Raw genomic sequence first — 19,639 nt, forward strand, 5'->3', positions numbered from 1 at the left:
ACCACGATGGATGAAAGAAATATTAGAAGAAAATTATCCAGAACTTTGGAATGTAGAAAATGAAATTCCAGTTGAAAGAATTCACAGATTCCCCTCCAGGGGAAAAAAAAAACCTGTTACAAACTCCAAGACACATAGTTCTTTAATTTAACAATTCAAATCAGAAGAAAAAAAACAAGTTCAGCAAACCAACAGGGAAAGCCCTTCAAATAAAAAGGAAAGGACATGTCAATAATGTAAGACTATTCTGAATGCACTAGAAAACATAGATAGGAATGAAATAGCATGCTTTCAAAGAGCAATGGAGCTCAGGATGCAGCCCATGTTGACCAACTCTGAAAATCTGAGCTTAACCATACAGGAAAAAAATAGGCACTTTCAATAATAAGGAAAAGTTTGATATATATTTAGAAAGAAAACCAGAACTGAAGAGATTATTTGCTTCTCAAACACTCCAGACAACAGAAATTCAAGAGGTATGAATAAGAGGTATAAGTACATCCAAGGATAATAACAGCAACAGAGAAACATTTCTAAATGTGCCCAAGGAGATGGGATGATGGCAAAAATCTGGTAGAAGTAATACTAATGAGGCAAACGGGACATTCTGGATAGAACCTGGGGATACCCTGCCTATAGACCAACCATGCTTTATATGTAGGGGTCTACATTACAACATTGGAGTATACATCAAAGAGAGAAAAAAGAGTAGGGGGATACAGAAGAGTGTGTGATGTGCTGGGGTCAAATCAAGGGCTAGCAAATGAGGAGGCAATTTCTGTGATCTCAGAGAGAGAAGATCCTACAGGGGAGTGGGCAAAGGAGGTGGGAGTTAGAAAGGGGGAAGAGAAGGAGGCCTTACTTTGGAGATGGGTGAAGGGAGATGGTCTATGAAGGAAGATGAGGATCCTACAGTGGGTGTGACATGAAGGACACAGAACTTGCAAAGTCTACTCATCTTACATTAGGAGATGAGTAGTTGGAAACCCAGGGGGGACCTGGAACCAGAGGGAATGGGAGAGCTTGGACCAAAAAAAAAAAGAATATTTTGAGGAAAATGTCAGGAAAAAAGGTAACTAGGGAGGGATATAGATCAGTGATGGGCATAATCAGAAGGATGAGGGACAGGGACCCTACCGGGGGCAGTGCCCTCTTTGACATCTGCAATAATTGGCATTGTTCTGAGAGCAGGGAGGAATGGAAAAGAGGAATCTTTGGGGCAAAACAGTGCCAAAACAGTGGCAGAAAGCACCTAGAATGGTTACCTTGGAAGCATTGATTGTATAAGGAATATGAAGAAAAGAGAGAGACTAGATAATTATAGTGGTCATGAATTAGAGAATGAGGAGCAAAAAGTAGACACAAAGAGAAGATACATAATGAAAAGAGTGAGGGAAATCCTTTTTTGGAAAAAGGTACAAAAAAGAAACTTTAAAAAACCCGATGAACAGAATTAGCTGAAGGGAAGGAGAAGAAGGGGTAATCTACTTGACTGACAGGAAAAAAAGAGGAGGAAGAAATAAATAACCAGAAAAAAAGGAGCTAAAAAACAAAACACCAAAGGGAAAGGGATAAAAAAAACAAGAAGAGGCGATCAGAGGTATGGGGAAGAGAGCCAGTGAAAACAGGGCTACCTTAAAAAAAGATTATAGTAACTAAAGAAATATAATATTGTGTTTACAACAGAATAAAATCATAACTTGAGAAAAAAGACCTAGTTTTAGAGACAGATGGAGGAAAATATAAACCTGTTATAACTTTAAATGTAAGTGGATTAAACAATCCGATAAAATGAAGAAGAATTGCAAATTAGATGAAAAATAAAACCCTGCAATCTGTTGCTTACACATTAAAGAATAAAAAGAAACACATTTAAAAAAAAACAAACACATACACAAAATAAAACTGAGGGGAGTGGGAAAAAAAAATTACCATGAATCAAGTGAATCCCAAAAAGGGAGAAGTTGTCATCATGATAACAAGGAGGAAAAAATTCAAAAATAAACAGAGACAAACAAGGAAACTATGTGATGCTAAAAGGAACAATAGACAACAAATCAATATCAATAATAAACTTATATGCTCCAATGGTTTAGTATCCAAATTCATAAAGGAAACATTATCTGAGCTTCAAGAAGAAATAGTAGGGTAGCTAGGTGGCACAGTGGATAGAGCACCGGCCCTGAAGTCAGGAGGACCTGAGTTCAAATCCGGCCTCAGACCAAACACTTGACACATACTAGCTGTGTGACCTTGGGCAAGTCACTTAACCCCGATTGCCTCACTAAAAAAAAAAAAGAAAGAAAAAGAAATAGTAACACAGTAGTGACAGGAGACTTCAATATCCTTCCCTCTTGGATTAGTTGAATATAAAGATAAATAAAAGGGAAAATATGAAACTGGATAAATTACTGGAGAAACTAGAGTAAAAAGATTTTTGTATTTTTGTTGTTCAGTCATTTCACTTGTGTCCGATTCTTCTGACCCCATTTGGGGTTTTCTTGGCAAAGATACTAGAGGGTTTGCCATTTCCTTCTCTGGATCATTTTATAGATGAGGAAACTGAGGCAAACAGGGTTAAGTGACTTGCCCAGTGTCACACAGCTAGCAAGTGTCTGAGGCCAAATCTGAACTTACAAAGCTAAATCTTCCTGACTCATCTGGCACTCTATCCACTGTACCATCTAACTGCCCTAAAAGACTTATGGCGTCTTCCAAATGGTACAACAGAAGAATAAACATATTTCTTAGCACTACATGAATCTTTTACAAAAACTGGACATATGTTAGGGAACAGAGATATTGTAAACAAATGTAAAAAGGCAAAAAATATATTCTTTATTGGCCATAATGCAATAAAAATAGAAATTGGCTCTAAGATCACAAACAAAAGATGCTGACCAAAATAGAGATTTAACAATGAAAATTTAAATGAGTGGGTCAAAGAACAAATGATAGAAACATATAAAAATGATAATAATGAAACAACATACCAAAATTTCTGTGATACAACTAAAGCTGTACTCAGGGGGAAAATCATATCCTTGCATGTATTAGAAAAATAAAAAAAGGAGAGAATTAATGAACTGACTGTGCATTTAAAAATTAGAAGCCAAAAATAACAAAACTAAATTAAGCACAAAAGAAGACATATTAAAATTAGAGAGTAAACTAATAAATTGGAAATAAAAACCTATAAAAATTATAAATAAGACTAAAATCTGATTCTTTTAAAAGATTAGCAAAAATTAATAAATCCTTAGCAAATTTGATTTTAAAAAGAGCATAAAATCAAATCAGTAGTATGACAAATAAGCATGGTGAAATCACAGCAAAACTAGATGATTTTTTAAAAATCACAACATATCATATACAGCTATATTCCAAAAAAAAACCGAACCCAAAGAACACAAAAGAAACAGAATACCCTTAAAACTATAAAATAATCTATCAGAATACCAAAAAGTGATCTTAATTAATCTAATTTCAGAAAAGAAAAACTATTGATTCTGATGGGTTCACAAGAGAATTCTATTGAACTTTTAAAGAATGATTAGTACCAATATTTCACAAATTATTCTCAAAAATTGATAAAGAAAGCACTCTAACAGAATCCTTTTATGAGAAAAATATAATCCTAATACCTAACTCAGGGAAAGATAAAACACAGAAAGAAAACATAGGCTAACATCATTAATCAACAAAGACTTAAAATTTTTAAACAAATTCTATCAGACAACAGTGATTTATCTAAGAAATCATTCATTATGATAAAGTGAAATTTATATTAGAGATGCAAGAATGGCTCAACATTAGGAAAACAATTAACACAATCAATCATATTAAAAACAAAAACATCCAAAACTACATGTTGACAATGTACAACACTCTTTATGCTTAAACCCTACAAAGTATAAGCAAAGAGAGCCTTTTTAATATCAAAAAAGCATCTATCTAAAACCAAAATCAAGTATCATACAAAATGGGGATGCACTAGAACCTTTTCCAATAAATACAGGAGAGAAACAATGATGTCCAGTTTCTCCATTATTATTTAATATAGTTCTAGAAATGCTAGCAATAGTGATAAGAAAAGAAAAAGAAATCAAAGGAATAAGATAAATAAAGGTGAGATAAAACTGTCTCTATTTGTTACTGATGTAATGATTTACCTGGAAAATCCTAGGTAATCAATAAAGATATCAATTGAAACAATTAATAACTTCAGCAAAGTTGAAGGCTATGAAATAAGTTCTTAAAAATCAACAGAATTTTTATATAATAATACAAACACAAGGAGTAATAATAGAAAGGGAAATCTCACTCCAAATAACTACAAAATACATATCTGGCAATCAACCTCCCAAAACACAGAAAAGAATTGCATAGATTCAATTACAAAGTGTTCCTTAAAGAAATAAAGAACAATCTTGAAGACTGGAGGAATATTACTCCTGGCTAGGCTGTGCCAATATAATAAAAATGACAATATTATCAAATTTAACATGCTTTTAATGCTATACCAATCAATCACCAAGGATATGCTTTACAGAGCTTGATAAATAATAACAAAATTCTTTTTGAAAAAATAAAAGATCTAAAATAACAAGAGAAATGATAAAAATAAGGAAGGATGAATAGTATTTTCATACCTTAAATCATATTATAAAATAGCAGTCAGAAAAACCATATCATACTGGCTAAAGAACAGAGATTGGTAGAAATGACTAGACAAGAGAGATTCAGAAATAATGAACTCAGTAACCTAGTATTTGCTAAAGTGGAAAACATAAGGGGAAAACTCCCTATTTGATAAAAACAGCTGGGAATATTGCAGAGTTGTCTGGCAGAAGTAAGGCTAAGCCTGACACTTGATACCATATTCCATAATACATTATAAATGGATACATGATTTTAACATTTAAGATTACACTATTAAAAATTAGACTATAAACAGATTCTATATTTCTCACAGTTATGGATAGGAGATATATTCTTAGAGACAGAGGCAATTGCGAAACAAAAAATAGATAAATTAGATTATTTGAACCTGAAAAGTTTCTGCATAGACAACACTAATGCATCTAGGTAAAAAGGAATGTGGCCAAATGGGCAAACATCTTTGTATCAAATTTTCTGATAAGGTTTTGGTATTGAGAAGATTAAAAATGATCTTGTATCATTTTATTATTGATCCTATTTACAATTAATTGATTTTGTCTTATAACTGCCTAAATCATGGTTCTCTATCTCTGAAATTATTTCAGAATTCACCTGGCCTGTAATGAGCTAAGTTTAAAAATCTGGTTCTCTTGCTGGTCACTGTTTTATTTTTGCCTCAAGTTATTCTGCTAACCTTGCAGGATCCAGCTTGCCCTAAGAGAGTCAGGACTTTACACCATCAAGCTTTCCTTCAAGGATGTCTAGTTTGCTATCCCAAGAAGTCTGGGCCATTACCTTTGGTTTCTCAGGTAGACTTAAACAATGAACTTTTCTGAGTCACAGGAGGGAAGAAGAGGGTTGTTGCTAGACCCTCATTTCAACCTCCACCCAATCATAATGTTCCCTACGCCTCAGCTATGTAACCAGTCATGTTGTCCTGAACCCCATGATGCCAGTCAATTGTGTGATTTCTGTTCTGTTCTTTGTTCCATGCGTATAAAAATGAGTTGCCTCTTCATTTCTGAGTCTTTGGATAGAAACCGAGGTAACCATTGACCCCTTTATTGGCAGGTAGAATGCTCCTGTTCATAAAATGATATTTTGTTTGGAGAAGCATGCCTCTGTTTATCTTTTGTTAAACTTTACTAGTGACAATATCCAAAACATATAAATAGTTAATAAACATGCCTAAGACTAATAGCTATTCTCCAATAGACAAATGGTCAAAAAATATGAACAAACAGGTCTCAACAGAACTGCAAGGTATTCAGAACCACATGAAAAATGCTCCAAATCACTAACAAGGAGAGAAATGCAAATCAAAATAACCCTGAGATTTCACCTTACAGATGGCAAATTGGCAAAAATGACAAAAACTGGGAAGAATCAATGTTGGAGCCATTGCAGAAGAATAGATATAGAAATACATCATTGGTGGATCTATAAGCCAATATAACCATTTTGTAAAACAGTATGGAATTATGCAAAGAAAGTGACTATACCACACTCTTTGAACCAAAGACTCCATTATTGGCCTTATGCCCCAAGGAAGCCATTGATATGAATAAAGTACCCACAGACTCCAAAATATTTATAACAGCACTTTTTGTTATAGCTAAGAACTGGAAACAAAGTAGATGCCCATCAATTGGGGAATGGCTAAACAAAATGTGGTACACGAATGTAATTGAATATTACTGTAAGAAATTATATGTGTGATGCCTACAAAGAAGCATGGAAAGATCTATATGAACTGATGCAAAGTGAAGTGAGCAGAGACAAGAAAACAATATACATGGTGACTAAAAAAATATAAATGGAAAGAACAATGCAGCGGCACACCAAAAAAATCAAAAGAAAATGTAACAAAATTATAAAGATCAAGGAGGACTTGAATGAAGAGAGATGAGAAGACATCCCTAGCCTACATCTTCATGGAGATGGGCCGTATATATTGAACATGTTTTGAGATTCTTTCAGTATATTAATCAATTGTGCAGACTTCTCTCTAAAAAAGTTTGTCATATAGGATGACTCTCTCAGGGAGGCAGGAGGAGGGTTACTTGGAATAACTATGATGATGTAAGAAACAGAAAATATCAATAAAAACTTGTTTTTTTTAAATAAAAAGAAATAAAGAAAAGATATGGCAAGGGGGGCTGACTACAAAATACACAATGGTACTCTGAAGGGTTAATGTACACACATCTATTTGCCTTCCTAGTTAGACACTGGGAATGCAAATACCAAAATGACATAGTTCTAGACCTCAAGAAGCTTACATTCTATATAAAATAAATACAAAGTTATCTATGGGTAATACTAATGACTGGAGGTTCAGGAAAGACTGTTTTTAATTTTTTTGTTTTGTTTTTAGAATTTATTTTCTCTCCCTCCTACTTCCCCACTTAAATTGAACAATAAAGAAAAAGAAAATCCTGATAATGGATATGTATAGTCAAGAAAAGCAAATTCCCTCATTGACCATGTCCAAAAAGATGTCTCATTGATCGTTTTGAGTCCATGACTTCTCTGTCAGGAGGTGGGTAGCATTCTTCTCTTCATACCTCTGGAATCAAGGTTGGTCATTACATTGATCAGAATTCTAGAGCCATTCAAAGTTGTTTTTCATTATAATTTTATTGTCATTGAATAAATTTTTATTCATTGTATAAATTCTCATATGTTATATGCATTGATTGTATAAATCTTTATATTTTTGTAAACTCTCCTGGTTCTGCTTATTTCAGGCTGCATCAGGTCATACAATTATCCCCAGGTTTCTCTGAAACTGTCCATTTCATCATTTCTCATGGCACAGTAATATTCCATTATATTCATGTACCATAATTTGTTGAGCCATTCATCAATTGATACAAACCCCTTTAATTTTCAGGGTTTTGCCACTATGAAAAGAGCTCCTTTTTCTTTGATCTCTTCAGTGGTATATACGTAGCAGAAGTATTGCTGGGTCAAAGGGTATGCCTAGGTTAGTGACTTTTTTAAGGAAAGGCCTTGTGAAGGAGATAATACTTGAGCTGAACCTTAATGGGTCCTAAGCATTTCAAGAGGTAGAGGTGAAAAGGAGAGTATTTATAGTATGGAAAATAGTCTGTGAAGAAGGATAGAGATGAGACATGAAATGTCATATACACAGAACAGCGAGTAAGCCACTTAAGGTGGCTTTGGTGAACTGGAACAGTTGTGGTATGAGCAAAAAGAAAGGCACAGATACTAGAGATGTTGAGGAGCTAAAATTGACAAGACTCAACAATAGTTTGGACATGAGAATGCGTAATGGAAAATATTTTAAGTTCAGAACCTGTTGAATAATATTTTAAACTGAAAGAAATTAGGGCTATGTTCTCATTAGGAAAAGAGACATTAGAAAGAAAAGAGGGAAGAGATAATAAATTCCATTTGGGGCATGCTGAGTTTGAGATGTCTCTGGGACAGCCAGAAGAAGATATCTAACAGGAAGCTAAAGTACCAGACTAGCTCAGAAGAGAGATGAAGGCTGGTTATGTAGATCTGAGAATCTACATAGAGGTAGGAGTTTAATCCATGTCTGTTGTTAATATAGAGATGGGTAGAGGACCCCCAACAGAGCCCTGGGGTACACTCATCTCTAGAGAGCTCCTGTGGATGATGATACTCAAAGGAGTCTGAATAGGATCAGCCTCATCTAGAAAAGGACCCAAAACAAAATCACATCACAAGAACCAATGGAGGTGAGAGTATTGGGAAGCCAGGGGATGATGATGAAGTTATTTGGAGTGTAAATGTGGAGAAAAGAGAGAGCTCCAGATGGATGACCTCCATTTTTTCACTGAAATATAAGGTGAGATTCTCTGCTGATAGGAAGGAGGAAGAAAGCTGAGCAGGTAGCTTGAGGAAATAAGAGAAGGTGTAGTCACCTAAGGAATAAGAGAAAGACCTTAAGGAGAGAGTAAAAGGATGGGCATGCAGCAGCAAGGGCTGTTGAGAGTGGGTGGCATGAATTTGTAGTGTACAGAGTGGACATGGTTACACAACTCTACGTGATGTATCTGTGAGCAGGGAGATTTTGGGAGTGGAGTCAGGGGATGGTTCAAGAAAGAGCTGACAGGGATAACACCGATTATAATCACGAGGAAGGAGGGTTAGAAAGAAATAGCAAAGTGAATCTTCTTAGGCTTCAATTTGTGCTGACGAAATGCAACATGTCATAGTGTTTAGAGCAATGGACTAGAGTCAAGAAACCTTGGGTTTGAATCCTACCTAGGATACTTACTAGCAGTATAAGCCCTGAGCAAATCATTTCACCTCTCTTGAGCCTCATTTTCCTCATCTGTAAAATGGAGATAATAATAACACCTACCCTACAGGATTTCTATGGGAATGAAATGAGATGTTGTGTATAAAGAATTTTGTAAGCCTTAAGAGCTATGGTTTTCTTCTGGAGATTAGTTGGAGCTATGCCCAAAGGACAACCAAACTGTGCGTACCCTTTGATCCAGTAATACCACTACTAGGTCTGTATCCCAGAGATCATAAAAAGGGGAAAGGACCTATATGTGTAAAAATAGTTATGAAAACTCTTTTTGTGGTGGCAAAGAATTAGAAATTAAGGGGATGCCCATCAATTGGGGAATGGCTGAACAAGTTGTGGTACATGAATGTAATGGAATACTATTGTGCTATAAGAAATGATGAGCAGGCAGACTTCAGAAAAACCTGGAAAGACTTTTACAAACTGCTGCAAAGCTAAATGGGCAGAACCAGGAAAACATTGTACACAGTATTAGCAACAATGTGTGATGATCAACTATGACTGACTTACCTCTTCTCAGCAACACAATGATCCAAGACAATTACAAAGGACTCATGATGGAAAATGCCAGCCACATAGACTCTGAATGAAGACTGAAGCATACTTTTTTCACTTCATTTTTTCCTGTTTTTTTTCCTTTTAATCTGTTTCTTCTTCCATAATTGTAACTTATATGGAAATATATTTTACATAATTGCACATATATAACCTATATCAAATTGCTTACTATTTTAGGAAGGGGGAAGGGGAGTGAGGGAGGGAGAATAATTTGGAACTCAAAATCTTATAAAGATAAATGCTAAAAATTATCTTTACATATATTTGGGAAAAAATAAAGTACTATTAAAAACACTTTGGTTTTTTCAGTAGTAACGTATGACACTGAGAGTTAGACTATAACGAAAGCTGAGCACTACAGAATCAATGCTTTCAAATTGTGATGCTGGAGAAGATTCCAAGAGTCCTTTGAACAACAAGGAGATGAAATCAGTCAATATTCAAAGAAATTAACTCTGACTATTCATTGGAAGATCAAATATTGAAGCTGAAGCTTAAATACTTTGACCACTTAATGAGAAGACAGGACTCATTGGAAAAGACTCTGAGGCTGGGAAAGATTGAAGGCAAAAGGAGAAGAGGATGGCAGAGGATGAAATGGATAGTGTCATGGAAACAATGAATATGAGCATAGACAGACTTTGGAAGATAATGGAGGACAAAAAAGCCTGGTATGCCATGGTCTATGGAGTCACAAAACTGAACAACTGAACAACAAGCCTTAAAACACTATATAAATATCATTGACGTATATTCTGCCTCAGTTATAGCTATTTCTATGAGTAAGGCTGCACAGCAGGGTCCACTGGTTATAGTTCTACCCAATGGAGGAATAGGAGGTAAACAATTAAGTCCCAAATTCATAGCCTGAGCTTGGTTGTCTGGCTCTATCAGTAATTGTGGTGGTTTGGGCCATATTGCTGAAATTTGTGGCTACAGCATTCACAGTGTTTATCAATCAGTCCATCAACACACATTTGTTAAATGCCTACTACGTACCAGGCACTGTGCTAGGCATTCAGGATATAAAGAACAAAGACAGATGGCTTTTGCTAGTCAGCAGTCATTCTGTGCAATTGCAAAACCTGACTCTCCTCTACTCCTATATTTCTGTTCCTTCTCTTCTTAGGTTAATCTTACAATCTCAAAGTCCTTTATACAATTTTAGCCCCAACTTTCTGGTGTTAACCCTTCTGTTATATTGAGAACTCACAGGATCATAAATTTAAAGCTATAAAGGAATTTGCCGGTCATCTAATTTATCGCCTTCGTTTTATGAAATAGTTTCAGAATAGTGGCCAAGAGAGGCTAAGTACTTACCCACAGTCACACAGGTAGTAAGTGGAGAAGCTAGATCCCCTGCCTCCAAACAGCATTCTTTCCACTTGTCCTCCATGTTGTAGAAGAGGCTCCTGACACCATAGTTACCATTCTTTCCCAAAGTCAGTGGTGGGGAGGGGGTGGGATGTTGGGTGAGATGGCATATGACCAGATGGAGAATTCAGATATGAATTTTAAAAAAAAACAGCCTAAGGAAGAAAAAGGAGAGTAACCAAGCAGGAGGACTGAGTGTCTTTGGATCTAGAGTACTGTTTTCTAACCACATGGCCACCAACCATCATTGGTCGGCAGCAAATTTTACCAGTCCGTAAAGCTTTTACTACCAAAGGTTCCTTCTTTAACTTTAAGAAATTGACTCATCTTTCCTCTCCTTTTTTTCCCTTGTGTCCTGCTCCTCCCTGTCTTTCTTGAGGTCCTTGAGCCCCTACTCCCACTCCCTGAGCCACCCACAGAGAGTTCTGAGGTCACAGATGAAGTATTGGTTTTTGGCAAGTAATTTAGATATTTTACCAGTCCACACCATAGTCTGGTTTGGAAACACTGCTGTTGCGCAACCAACACATGGAAATTAGAAGAGACTTAGAGAAATATGAACACAGTATCCCTGTCACAGAGCCTAGGATTGGCCCTCTGAGATTTTCATAGGTCCTTCTAGACTCCACAGAATTGTAGACTTCCAAGACTCAAAATGACCTCAAAGCTCGTCTAACTCAACCCATGGAGGAATCTCTTCTACAACATCCCCAAAAAGTGGCCACCCAACCTTCACCATTCAGTGACATTGGCCTTCTTGTTGTTCCACGAACAAGACACTCCATCTCTTGGCTTCAGGCATTTTCTCTGGCTATCCCCAGTACCTGGAATATTCTCCCTATGTCTTCACAGACTAAAAAAAAAAAAATAAAAAAAAATAAAGGTGTTGAACAAGACAGAGCCATGTTACATACTAATCCCTTCATGATAACAAAAGTAGATCTGCCTAAAAGACTACTTTGCAGAGAACTCACACAAAGCAAGCACTCACACAGAGATCAGAAGAAATGATTGCAAGGACACTCTCGAGGTCTCTCTGAAGAACTTTGGAATCAATTGCATGACATGGGAGACACTGGCACAGGACTGCCCAGCTTGGCATGCCCGCATCAAAGAAGGTACTGTGCTCTATGAGCAAAGCAGAATTACAGTAGCTTAAAAGAAAAATGAGATGCACAAATTTAGAGACATCTCCACTCTAAATGCTCATGTGCACTGTTTGTGCCTGATCCGCGGTAGAGTTTTCCAAGCTCTTATTGGTCTGATCAGCCACAGTCGGACACACTGTACCTTGACCCTGACATAGTGATGTCATTTTGGTCCTCTTCAAGCACAAAGGACAACAACCAAACCAGACCAGACTGTGGTAACATCAATTCACTAGAATCATCACATTTTTAGACCAAGAAGAGCCCTTAGAGATCATATGAAAATAATTTTATGGATGAGGGAAATGAGGTTCAGAGGGGGGAGTGTATCCATTGGAATCAATGGGATGAGACTAGCACCCAGATCCTCTGAGTTCAAGTGCAGCGCTCTTTACATTACATAATAGCTGAGTATAATTAACCACCAGGTGAGAATCCACAATCCCTGTTAAAAAAAACAAAAACAAAAACAAAAACAAAAAACGAGCTACTTGTTTATCATGTTTTGAGAACATTCCAAGTTCTTGCTCAAAGAGCTCATTGGCTTTAGAGCTAAAAGACACCCTAGAGATCATCTGGTTGACTAGAAATCATCTAGTTGACAGAGGAAGAAACTGAGGCTCACAGAGGAGAAATGATTTGACAAAGATTGCCAAGGTAGTAAGTTACAAAGCCAGTAATTGAACCCCAGTCCTCTGATTTCAAATCTAGTGCTCTTGTTACTTGGGGCCATAAAATGCATGCAAGTAGCCAATAATTATGGTGTTCTAAAGTGACCTTAAAGAGCATGTGCTCATTATCATGGACCTTGGCCAAGGCTACTATTGAGAATCTCATGCCAAGACTGGAGAGAACCCTGGCTTCCACCCACTGTTTTCTTTGGCCAGGCTCTATGAATTCTAAGCCTGGCAAGAAAACCCCATTTAAAAAGTACTGGCAGCATTATGTGGGCTGTCACACGAGGGCTTACGGTTTGGGGTCCTGGTTTAAGCTTAAACAGTTTCTTCTTTTGTTGAGCTGAGTTTGTACATCATTAACAAGTTTATATGTAATTATGAAAAGCCAGACTGTGAAGAGCATGGTAAACTCAGAAATGTGGTGAAGACGGAACCTTCAATTTACAATACGTACAGAGTGGCAGGGAAAAGGAAATAGCTCCATACTTTAGGAAAGAGGTCTAGCTCATGTAAACAAGATGTGTTCAATAGTGGATCCTTTGGTGAAGTGGTGAGAGTACTGGATTTGAATTTGAGGCCCCAGATCTGACACCATTTGTGTGAGCTTGGGAGAGTCCTTTAATTTCTCTGGACTTCAGTGTCCCCATCTGTCAAATGGAGGGTTGGACTAAATGACCTCCAAGTTTCCTTCCAGTTCTTGATCTGTGATTTAGAGTTAGAACAGATCTTAGCAATTGTAGCCAAATCCCCTCATTTTTCAGAGGTGGGGATGTTGGGGGAAAGTAATTTGTTCCGTGTTGGTAGTTGAGCTGTAATGCAAATCCAGGCCTTCTCTCTCCTAATCATCATGCTGCCTCTCTTCAATGGCTAAAATCAATTACTAGGAACCTGCTTAAATCCAGGTGATGTTAAATCCTTAAGAAAGAAAAAATAATCCTCAAGAGTACATAGAATAATAGTAATATTAATAATGTTCATTTCTACAAAACTATTATGGACTCAGAGTGGAGAGAATCCTAGACTTGGAGTAAGGAGGACCCCGGTTCAAATCTTACTTCTGACACTAACTAGGTATGTGGCCATGTACAAGTCATTTGCTTAACCGCTCCATGCCTCAGGCAACTGTCTAAAACTATATCTAAAGGGATTGTGACCTGTGTTGGTGAAGGAAGAACTGATGAAATGACAGGTCTTTGTTCTATTGATATATTTACATAGTACTTTAAAGATTACAAAATGTTCTAAGATTTAGTAAGGCTGCTGCTGTTTCATAGCATGTCTATCAAATCTGTGAATGCCCTGAAACTGGGAAGAGCAAAGGCAGCTGGACTCATTAGGGTAAAACTGGCTCTTTTGTGATCTGGTCTCAAATAGGCCTTCCGTCATCAGCCCATTCATTGTCTCCAGTGTAGCATGGGCTTTTCCATCCTCACCGTAAAATACCAGCCACGTATTTTGGGGCTACATGTGCTATCAGGCAAAATGTAAAACTCATCGAGGAAGCCTCAGGAAACGGGTTCTAATGCACCAAGTAGATAAGGTTCTAACCATGGAAGAGACTGAGATCTGGAGACAGAATGTCATATTCTAGTAAACCAGGATCCAGACTCCAGTTTTTTCCCCTCTCCAATCCTTCTTTTGTTGTTGTTGTTGCTAAGTCATTCTTCAGTTGTCTGATGCTTTGTGACCCCATTTGAAGTTTTCTTGGCAGAGATACTGGAGTGGTTTGCCATTTCCTTCTCCAGCCCATTTTACAGATGAGAAAACTGAGGCAAACAGGGTGGAGTGACTTGCCCAGGGTCACACAACTAGGAATTGTCTGAGGCTGGAGTTGAACTCAGGAAGACGAGTCTTCCTGATTCCAAGCCCGGCCCTCTATCCAGCTGCCTAGTTGCCCCTTCATTATGAGCTTCCAAAACAAATTTCCAGTGTACTAGTCTGATCGTGTCATTCTCCCGCTCAGACACTTGACACTTCCAAGCTGTGTAAGCCTGGGCAAATCACTTAACCCTGATTGCCTCACCAAAAAAAAAAAAAATATTCTGTGGCTCTCCATCACCTATAGAATGAAAAAGGAAATAAGCATTTATTAAGTGCCTGCTATATGCCAGACACTATGCTAAGTGATTTACAAATATCTCATTTGATGCTTAAAACAACTCTGAGAGGTAGGTGTTATTATTGTTATCCCTATTTTACAGTTGAGGAAACTGAGATGGCCGATAGTTAAGTCACAGATAGTAAGGGAGCGAGGCTATATTTGAACTCGTCTTCCTAACTCCAGGTTTGGTGTTCTATCCTTTGTACTACCCATCTGTCTCTGATGCAGCTAATAAAATACAAAGTCCTTAGCCCAGCATTCAAGGCCCTCCACAGGGTGAGTCCAGTCTATTTTTTATACTTCTCTTTCATGTTATTTATGGTCCAACCAAATTTGATTAGTAGTTGTTGTTTGTCTTATTGTGTACAGGCTTCTCCTATACCCAAAATGCATTACCTCCACATGTCCACCTTCCCTTGAAATTCTTCCCTTCATTTAAGGTCCAGCTCAGTGTAACACTCTCTATGAAGCCTTCCCTGATATTTCAACTAGAAGTAACTCCTCCCTTCTCAAATCTCCCCTCCCTCTCTACCTGACAAAATGGGTACCTTTTGTGAACTTGACATTAACTGATAGGTCAGGTTGAATAATTTTAATTTATAGGTGATAGGAACCCTATCCTAGTTACCCATTTGTATTTCCCTGTTTGTTGCTTAGCTGGGGAAAGCGGAAGTTTAGTTAGATGAATGTTTGTTGCTGATTTGATTATGTACGGCCAGAACACTCATCTCTCAATCAGGAAGCTTCCTGATTGGTTGATATTGAGCCTGGAATTAGAAGAATGAAACAACAAGTCCAATCCAGCTGGGTAAATTCCAAAATCAGCAGTCAGTGTTCTGGTGGTGAAGCCACCAATCTTGTCTGAGGTCAGAAAGAGACCCAAGTCTAGTGGTGAGAGACTCTCAGCCTAGAAAGAATCATGGGTCAGACTAAACCCGAGAAGTCTTAGTTAAGGATTAGACAAAAATGGCATCAAGGTTAGTTGCAACACTGATGGTAAATTATTTAACTTGAAAAGGCTACAAGCCAAGACTTAAGTGAAGGGAATGTTGATGCGTGACTTTTAGTTCACAGATGATTGCACACTCAATGCAATTTTTGAAGCTGAAGTCATGGATCATGGATTGATTCTCGGCTGCTTTTGCTAATTCTGGACTAACAATTAACACCAAGAAAACACAGGTGCTCCACCAGCCAACACCACACCATCCATATGTGGAACCATTGGTTACAGCAAACGGAGAATTCTGAGTACTGTGGTTAAGTTCACTTACCTTGACAGTATACTTTTCAATGATGTACACATAGATGATGAGGTTGATGCATGCATTGCCAGAGTTAGCTCTGTGTTTGGGAAGCTATGAATAAAGTGTGGGAGAGAAGAGGTATTATATTACCTACCAAACTGAAGATCTACGGAGCCATTGTACCGACTTCATTGTTGTATGCCTGTGAAACTGGACAGCATATCACCAGCACAATGCCAGGAAACGGAATCATTTCCATTTGAACTGTTGTGGGAAGATTCTGAAGATCACCTGGCAAGATAAGATACCAGATACTGAAATCCTTTCTCAAGCTAAACTGCCAATCATTCACACTCTACTGCAGAGTGCACAGCTCCGATGGGTTGGCTACGTTGTTCAAATGCCAAACGTATACTTACCTAAAAAACTATTATGCAGAGAACTCACACAAGCAAACACTCACACAGAGGTCAGATGAAGTGATACATGGACACCCTCAGAGTCTCTCTGAAGAACTTTGGAGTCAATTGCATCACATGGGACCCATTGGCAAAGGACTGCCCACCACAGCATGCCCACATCAAAGAAGGCACTGTCCTCTATGAGCAAAGCAGAACCACAGTAGCTCAAAAGAAACGTGAGATGAGCAAATTTAGAGACATCTCCACCCCAAATGTTCACATGGACTATTTGTGCCCAACCTGTGGTAGAGCCTTCTGAGCTTGTATTGGTCTGATCAGCCACAGTTGGACACACTGTACCTTGACCCAGACATAGTGAGGTCATTTTGGTCCTCTTCAAGGATGAAGGACTACCAACCAGCATCCAGGATCTTAGATTTAGGCAGCTATGTGGCAGGCACAGTGATTAGAGTATATGCTTGGAGTCAGGCGTATTTGAGTTTGAATCTTTATTCAGATACTTACTAGCTGATTGACCTAGGGCATATCACGTAACCTCTTTCAGCTTCACTTTTCTCATCTGTAAAGTGGGTATAATAATAGTACCTATCTCCCAGGGTTATTTTCAAGATAAAATGAAATAATTCATATAAAGCACATTGCAAACCTTAAAAAATTACATAAATGAGAGTTCTTTAGAGTTCAAAGGGATCTCAGAGGCCACCTAATCCAAACACCTAAACTTCACATATGATAAATTGAGGTCCAGAGAGGGGATATAACCTGCCCAGGGTGAGATAGAGCAGTTAGGTGGCAGAGTGGATAGAGCACTGGGTCTAGAGTCAGGAAGACTCATCTTCATGAGTTCAAATCTAGCTTCAGACATTTACAAGCTGTGTGACCCTGCATAAATGTGTTTGCCTCAGTTTCCTCATCTGTAAAATGAGCTGGAGAAGGAAGGGCAAACCACTCCAGTATCTCTGCCAAGAAAACTCCAAAATGGGGTCACAAAGAGTCAGACATGACTGAAACAACCAAACAACAACAACAGTTACAAAGATGAGACTGATAGAGAGTAGAGGCCAGGATTTGAATCTAGATCCTCTGACACTTGATGACACTTTCCACAATATCAGAGAGCCAACAGTCAATAGAGGGGTTAGTATTATCATCATTACTCTATGATGTTAGAGCTGGAAAGGGCCAGAATCCCCTTCACAAGCTACAGATAATTTGCTTAGGATGTAGCATGTGAGACAACTGAGGCTGAGAGAGAAGGAAAGGATTTGTCCAAAGTCACGTGGTGAGTTAGCAGAACAGCTGGGACCCAGACTGGGCTCTCCTGACTCCCAGGACAATGTTCTTTTCTCCTGTCCCACAATGGCAAGGTCAGGTAACAATGAACTGGTTTTCTCAAGTCTCCACAATGAGCTCTCTCCTGCCTTCAATGACAGGGGAATTGGGTAGCCCCGCTAGCAGGCCAAAAAGGTCTATTCACTGCCTATTGTGCCATACACTGTGATCAGCCCTGGGGGAGAGGCAGGCATCACTAAGACAAGCTCTCTGCCCTTTAGAGCTTACTAGGTTCACTAGAATAAATGTTCCACGTAATTTACCCCCCTCCCCTCCCTTTTCCCACGCCGGAAACTACATGCTGTGTAATTCCAATGACTGAAGTTGGCTCAAGAGGTAGAAAATACTTCCATCCCTTCCTTGCAGAAGTGGGAAACCATAGGTGTATTGCATACCCCATCATACATGACTGCTATCCTGGTTTGCTTTATAATGCTGCTTTTTCCTCCCTCTTTGTTATGCTTTGTAACAAGGGATGGCTCACTCTGTTGGGAAGGAGGGAAGCATATTCAGAAATGAAGGCAATATAAAAACAAATGATACTAATAAAATAAGTTTTTCTTTTCTTTCTTTTTTTTTTTAAGGAAGCCACAATGTACCAACACATAGGGACTATCAGTTTTCAAAAAATTAAAGTTCTATGCTGATCCTGATTAGTCATGATTTGGGGTCAGTCATTTAGTCAGCCAAGAAGCATTGATTAAGTCCTTACTATGTGCCAGGCACTGAGCTAAGTGCTGGGTAATACAATTCTTTTGGTGATCCAGAAAGCAGCTCCCTGCCTTGCCGTCATTACATACACCAATGATTAGGATCCTGTAAAAACTAAATTGTAGAAGGGGACAGGGTGTCTCATTTGTGGCACAGTTGAAAGAACATTGGATTTGATGTCAGAAGATCCAAATCTAGGTGTCTTGCTATCTGTATGACCTTAAGGCAAATCACTCCACCTGGGTAGGCCTCAGTTTTTTCTTTTGAAAGAAAAAGAAGTTGGAAGGGTGGTTGAACAAAACAGTCTCTAAGGCTCTTTTTACCTCTAAATCCTATGCATGGAATCACCAGTTAATTGAAAGTTCCAGTTGACTGAATAGGAGATTAACCAGCTTTTATTGTAATGGGTACTTAAAGTCACAGTTGCTCTGGGAGCAGCAGGGCACCATTGAACACATTACTACAAGCCTGGTTGGCTTCTTCTAACTAATGAGTTAGAAGAAATCTGATTGGTACTAGATGACAGATATCATCAATACATTTGATCCCCTTTCCAAAAATAGTTTGAGTCTCCCTTAAGAGCTCATAACAGGTGTGAGCCTAGATCCTTCCAAATGCAGAGTAAAGAAAATCTACCCTTCACCCTTGCCTAACCTCTGGCTACTCCAGGATCTACACAGCCATCAGAAAAGGTCATACTGGTCCTATGCCCCCTCCCCACTGTTGAGCGTCCACCTCTGCTAGCACAGGAGATGGAGCAGAGCTTAAGAATGTTTCCTGCAGAGGAACCATGGCATCGACAAGAGGTTTGTTTTTTTTTTTCTTTTATGTCTTCTTTTCAACCATAACACCCTGGTGCTTCTAAACCAGTCTCTTAGTTAGAAATAGACTGGGAAAGGACCCGAGGTTATCCTCATCTTGGCTCTGCCACTGACCTACTAATTGACCTGAGACAAGTCACTGCTCCCCTCTGGGAACTCAAAGTCCTCATCTGAAAAAGGAGGAGGTTGGACCAAATGGAGTGTTATATAAATGTTATCTTATTTGACCCCCACAATAATTCTGGAAGGTAGATGCAATTTTTATTCCCACTTT

Source organism: Vombatus ursinus, unplaced genomic scaffold, assembly GCF_900497805.2.
Source record: "Vombatus ursinus unplaced genomic scaffold, bare-nosed wombat genome assembly UNPS02014863.1, whole genome shotgun sequence".
Lineage (NCBI taxonomy): Eukaryota > Metazoa > Chordata > Mammalia > Diprotodontia > Vombatidae > Vombatus > Vombatus ursinus.